Raw genomic sequence first — 7,431 nt, 5'->3', positions numbered from 1 at the left:
CGATTAGACCAAAGTTCGAGTCGACTCGGCTCATTTGCAGCCTTAACGTTAACACAGTTTTCCGCGGATTTTTTATGTTGTCTATCAAATTGAAATATAACATTGTAGAAACAATCTTGATTGCATATGGGCACCCCGCATCACACACGGGAAGCAACTGCCTAGTTCATTTTTCCGTACATAAGGCTGAAGGAGGGAAAAAAACACGCACACACACACGTTTTCTACTTTTTGTGTGCACATTTGATCTTTCCTCTGCCATATGTCGCAAGTAATTCAAATTGAATTAATTGCTTGTGTCCCTAATCCCTTTATATTCGTCATTCATTGAAAGTGGCCAAAATATAGAAGAAATAGTGAGGATGGTTCAATTTTATTGAAGGATTCTGCCGGTTTCCCAAGTTTCCCCTCTGTGGGTGTTAGAAATTTTCCTATTTGTGTATCGTGACTGATGTGGAACAGTGACTCATGTGGATTGTACCTCTTAATATAAGATGGAAATGTGAATACTTTCCATACTCAAAGTCCAAATGGCAACAAGTAGGTTAAGAAGGGAATATATTTTGAAAGTGCCTTAGTTTGGGAATAGTTTTAAAGAATGAGGTTATTGTGGAAATAAACTCCCCAATTGTGAACCATGCTTGGAAGTGTGAGGACCCGAATTTTTACTTATTTTATTGGCTTAATTAATTATTTATCCACCCGTTTTCTTCGAATAATTTATTTCAATTATTTTAAATCCATTTATATGGAATAATGTCTCCTTTATGTTTTAAAAATGTTTTGTTAGAAAAATTTATTTTTCGGAGGCTCATTCGATAAGAAATAGCGAAGACACGTTTGTCGAGGCTATATTTGAATCAAGAGTACAATAATCTTGGAGATTTGAAGACTCATACATTAGTCTTAAAATAGGTATTTTTATGCCTAAGTACTCAAGTATTAGTTAGTTATACTATCGTTATAAGAATTTCTCGGAAGTTTCGCCGTAACGCGTGAAAATCGAAAGTTCACGTATATCGACTCGGAGCGGTTAATTAAAGATTTGAGAAATTTATTCTAGACTATTAAGAGTGGATAATTATAATGTTTAAGAAAGTGCATTAGAGGTTTAGTGCACAAGTGAAACAAACTCGAGAGGAATCGAGCACGAAACGCACGCGTACGTGCGGGAAAAAGAGTTGACTTTTGAACCAATTTAGAGCCACACATTTTAGCTTCTCTTGGAAGCTTCATTTGCAGCCAAAACCTCTCTCTCTTGCTCTAAGACAGCCGGCCATCCAAGGAGAAAAAACAACCAAAGTTCTTCATTTTCCTTCATCAATCCTTGCTTCAAATCTTCACCAAATCACCTCAAAATTCACATACACTTTACTAACCACTTGGAGATCACCTCAATTTAGGAAAAAGGGGCTTGCCCTCATGGTCTTTCTTGAGCTAAAAGGACCAAAATTTCTGCCTTGATCATCTAAGAAAGTAAGTGATGATCAACCTTTCAAATCTTGACTTATTGAAGTTATATTGCACTTATAAGCTCATATATTCATGTGGGTAGCTTTATTTATGTTGGAAATTTAGTGTGTAGGCTCTATGAAATCCCACAATGGCTTGGTGGACTGATTTGATGATATATGATGCTATTTATGTTGAATTAGTGCTTAATCTAGTGGAAATACGTTGGGTTGTGAAGGAAAACTCAAAAGGAGAGAGTTGAGCAAAAGTGACAAATCTGCCCTTGTTATTGCCGTGACCCTTAGTGCATTTTTTTGTGGTTCAATTGACTTGTTTATGATTTATACATGTTGTGTGGCTTGTGTGGAAGGTTTTCACAAAAAATTATGTGATTTGGATGATTAAATGTTGAGTTTTCGAAAATTTGTCAAAGCTGGAAATGAGTCCCGTATTACTCTGGCAGTGTTTTTGTTTCGATCATAAATTTTTACTCCGATGTCAAAATCGAGTGCCGTCAACGGCATTAGAAACTAGACATTTCCAATTTTCCAATGGTATAAAATGCATGCCCTGATTCTACCTGAGTGATCCGTACCAATCTCGTAAATTTGTTTGTTCTGTTTCTCGTCTATACTGGAAGCTCTGTTTTAAGCAGCGACTTAATGCTCAAATATGAGCTAGTTGTGGATAGCCTTAGGAAAAAATGAAGTAGAAATGAGAACTCATGTAAAAACAATTTACACTTATAATTATAGGATTAAATAGAGTATTCAATTTAACCTTTGCCTTTTGATGATCTCCTAACTAAAGCATATTCTGATTCCACCGTCATGCTGAAATACCGAAGCGTTCAAGCTAGAAATACAAGAGATGCTAATAAAAAAAAATCATAAAATTATAACTATTTCATGGGAGACCTTTCAACTAAGACTAGAGCTGGCAATTATGCCCAAAACCCAATAACCTACACCCACCCACTAATTTGAGAGATTGGGTTGGGTAAATTGGGTGTTGGGTCAAATTTGGGTTGGGTAATAAAAGCCCACATATATTTTGGACGGTTTGGGTATTTGTATTGGGCACCCATTACCCAATTTAAGTTAAAAAACAAATAAACAAATTAATTTTTTTTGCTCAATGAAGGTCATTAGGAAGTTGTCGACCTGTAGAATTTAAATCTAGTTTCTCATTATTTGTTTGTTAGTTGCTAATCTAGTATTTCGTAGCCAAATAATTAATTAATGTCTACTCGTTTCCTATTTTTACGAAGTACTACTGTCATTGCGGGGGATTTGGTCCCGTATATTCTTATAAAAAAAGGGAAAAAAAGAAACAAATTTTCAAAGTTTGGAAGCGGTCAATGTATGGAAGCAGGCTATGCTGCTGCTTTTGGTCCAATTTGCCATCGTTTTTATATGGCGTAATTCCAGAAACCTCTCCTGAGATGAGATTTCTAACAATTTCACTAACCTTTTTAGAGTTTAAACAGTTAGTATGTGCGTGTGTTTGTAAAAGTATATTAGGATGTATTTTAGTGTGTTTGTATGCGTAAAAATAGTGTGTTTGAAATGCATATTATTTACACCTTATTCACACACACTGATTTACTTATATCATCTACACATTTTTCAATCACATTTCTATGTCACATACATCACATAAAAAAAATGTTACAGTATTCTTTTCACAAAATTATCTCAAATAATTTACTATCCAAACACACTAATGTATTTCAAATGAATTTAAGAAGTGTGTGTGTGTTTGTATCGTGAGTGTTTTAGTGTGTGAAAATATGTCTATCTATATAAAAATGTGTTTATGTGTGTGAAATTTTTTTGTTGTATGTGAAAATGTATTTGAGAGAGTTTATGTATCAAAATCTATTAAATTAATATATTGGATCATATTTGGGTCATGGTTTTGTGATGACCCAATATGACCCAATCCAAAATTAACCCAAATTTAAGTTGGGCGGATTGGGTATAACTTATTTAAATGAAAACCCAATATTAACCCGCCCAACCCGCCCAATTGCCAGGTATAACTAAGACTAAGATAACTAGTTGTTTAACTTAATGGCTGAACAAAGGCTTGGTTCACTCTTTGCCATTGCTAGTACATCAAGCCAAAAAGTAAAAATGGAACTTTTTTTTTTTAAATACTTGACTGTTGGATGACACCGTTTATCAAATAAACTTGCGACTAATACAATGCACAAATTACACAATTACACCATCGACACTAAATGTCAAATATGAAACTATCACAAATAAGTCATAACTTTCACACTGTAAAAGAGTTTACAGCCATAAAAAAACCAGACTCAAGTAATAATTTAACCATCTTCGCAAAGAAAAGCCACAATATTTTCATCAACTCTGATTCTATGCATCGTCTCAGAAAATAGATGAAAGGAAAACGATGAATGAAAATGAAAAGTCATAAAAGTGAGATAGGAAACTTCACAAAATTACCTGAACCTTGGAACAAACAAATAAAATTCCTCATTTCGATTTTCAAAGTACTTTGGTCTTGCCACAGTATAAAGGGCCAACTTCAAATGTTCATAACACACTCATTCTAGATCCGAATGGGGTAAATAACCAACCATTTTAATCAAACACCATAAATACACAGTGAGATATGGCCAAAACAATGGAAACTGGTCAATTTCTGGCACATTTCTGAAAATTTTTATTTTCTTAATCAATTCAATTTGGATTTGGACCAACCATATACCATTTTAAAGCTCTGTTATAGGTCTTTTTAATCGTTCAAGACCCATTCCAAATTATCTATAAGTAAATCCCAGAAATTTGAGAAAGTAGACAGCATGTATGTCTCAAAACTTAGGTCTAGAGTTCAACAAGTGTATACTTCTAGTCCCTAAAGCCAAACCTTCTTCTTTGTTCAAAAGTAATTCCGTAGATCTTACACAAAGTCAAAGGAATACAAAAATTGTCACGCCCCGAGCCCGCACGTGCTCGTCACGTGGCATCTGCCATATTCTCAAATCCTGCTCAAGAATACAGGGCAACATTTAACTAGTCTAAACTTCAAAAATATGAAATAATATAATTAAATAAAGTGCGGTACAAATGTCTATCAAAGGTAGTCTACGAACATCCAATAAGTTTGTACAATTATTCTCGGATTGAAACAACAGAAAACGAATATAAATAAACTAACAAGTAGAAGTAGCTAGCCTGCCAACTTCTATTCGTTTAAAACTAATAAAAGTCGTCCTCAGGGTCTTCTACGTAATCAACTTATACTCTTCAGAATCTTCAAGAATGATAAAAAGTGGGTTGAGAGACAAAACGCTCAGTAGGTAATATGTACCCGTCTGTTGGACCATGTACTCATAACTTTATAGATACATATATAGATACAAATCAAATCATTTGCGTATCCATCACATCCATAATTTTGAAAGTAACGTCGTTTATAAAACAATCAGTGATAATGAATGGCAAGTAATTTAAAAGCATCGTATTGATAAATATACATGAAAAATCATAAAGTCATAAATTATTTCGTCTCAATTCACAAGTCTCTTCATATCCATTCATAAATCAATTCATATCAGTTCATTAGTCTCATTTCAAATCAGTTCATAAATCATTCCATATCAGCTCATAACAAGTGCATGTAATGACTGGCTACTGAGTACTCAACTTAGAGATTAAACCCCTTCTAGGTGGGCGACTAATAGATTTCGCGACTATCGATTGGCCTCATTTCATACATGAGTCAATCAGCCGGACTTTATACTAGGTTACCATGACCTTGTCAATTGGTCTGACTTTATACTTTATACCAGGCTACCTTGACTTTGTCAATTGGCCGGACTCTATACCAGGCTACTATGACCTTGTCAATTAGCCGGACTTTATACCAGGCTACCATGATAACTAGACAGGATTATAGCCTCTATCGTCTATTCCATGACTGTTTTGTGCTTTACTTGTCAAAAATTCATTTGACATGTCATCTATATAATCTTTGATTTCATAAAAGATTCAGATCGTTTGGTATATAATAAAATTTCAAAACATTTCAAATAAGTCACATGGTCCATTTTTGTATAGTAAAAATATAACTTTCATCAATATCCAAGTAAAGCATTTAATCAAATACATTTTGAGTCAACACAACGAAATAGGATTGACAACAAAAATTTCATTTTGCACCTTTGAAATCTCAGAAGGGTAAGTACCACCTACCTTTGTCTGGCAACTTGAGTAGGGCTACCTTAGGTCTTTTAAACTTGTATCGTACCTATCAAATGCACAGGTTTCTTAATTAGTTGATATTTCCTATGGATGCATAAATATACAAACTCTAAACGAGTCGAAGATTCTTGTCTAAACCATAATATGAACCCTAGCAGCCTTTTCCTAACTTGAACGATTTCTATTTTTAAAAAGTTTCCTAAATTGAAAAGTTTCTATTTTTAGAAAGTTTCGTAATTTGGAAAGTTCTCTTTCTTTGTAAAGTTTCCTGATTTAAAAGAAAATAATTATTCATAATCATATTTATTATCTTGACTATTATCTTACTATACATATTTATAATTGTTCATTATTATTATTATCGTCCTCGTAGTCGCTACTTTATTTTATTACCACTTATATATATTTGTTGATTAGTTGCTATTATCTTTCACTTTATTTCCACTTGTGTGCGTGTGTAGGTGTTATTATTATTTATGTATACATGTACATATATATATATAGACTTATTATTATAATCATTGCCTTAGTTTATTCTACTTGTGTTTATATTTTTTTACTTTTCGTTCATATCCTTAATTTATTTCATCCATATCTATATTGCACTTGTATCTATATTTTCAGTTTATTTTCATTTATATCTTCAATTTACTTTGTCTATATATATATTGTTGCTATTATTTTTATTATTTTAAACATTTAAAAGAAATCTAAAACGTATCTTATATTGTATAACTTAACCAAATAGTGATAGCTTAAAATATCTTAGATTTTCACTTAAATATCGTAGACCCAATTAAACAAAGCCTGAATGACTAAATCCACACTTGTTTTAGGTTGGGTCTTGATATTTAGTTCCTATATTAGTCCATAAAAGTTGGATTGTTTATACCTAAAATTTAACTATTGGACATTCATTAAACCCATACTATATTTTGGCCCAAATATACTTGCCATTTTTTTTTTTCAAATTCTATTATTATTATTACGATTTCTTATTGTTATTATTATTCATAATCCTCCCTTTTTTTTCCTTCTTCTTCTTTGGCCGACCTTTTTGGCTAGTGAAAGATGAGGGTCTGATGACCTTCTTTGCTTTTTTTTTTCTTTCCCTTTCCTTTGGTTGGCTTTTCGGCCAACCTTTCCTATTGGGACCATGTCGCCAGCAAATTACTGGCGACTACATGTTTTCTTAAATGGCAAACCTTCCTTCTTGGCCAAGGTCGCCAACTAGTGAACTTTGGCTCTTTTTTTTTTTTTTTTGTGTTGCTGAAGTCAAAGCTTCAGCAATGGTGCCCTCTCTTCCTTTTGTTTTTTTTTTTTCAACAACAAGAAGATTTAAAATTTATTCTAACCCATAGCTAAGATTTACACACTATTCCCGTCAATCCAAATACCAACCTTTATAAATTTCTCATACAAGCATATATACCTATATATATATATATATAACATAATACATATCTGTAAAATCTTTAGAATAATTAATGCGACTAATAGAATTTAAACGAGGAGTTTTCATGTGAATCAGGGACTTACAGATTTAAATGTCTAGTTGCCTGACTGATTGACAACGACGCCTTCTTCTCGTTCTCTACTCTCTAACGGTTCTCACCCTAAGAGGATGCAGACAATGAAAGAGAGGAATGATATTTTTTTTTTATAAGTGTGCCAAACCCTAATAACCACCCACTAGTAGATGGGTTAGATAAGAGTTTTAACGGTTATGAACTTTTACTCTATC

This window comes from Coffea arabica, chromosome 11e (genome assembly GCF_036785885.1).
Source record: "Coffea arabica cultivar ET-39 chromosome 11e, Coffea Arabica ET-39 HiFi, whole genome shotgun sequence".
NCBI classification, from domain to species: domain Eukaryota; kingdom Viridiplantae; phylum Streptophyta; class Magnoliopsida; order Gentianales; family Rubiaceae; genus Coffea; species Coffea arabica.
This window is presented reverse-complemented; position numbering follows the sequence as displayed.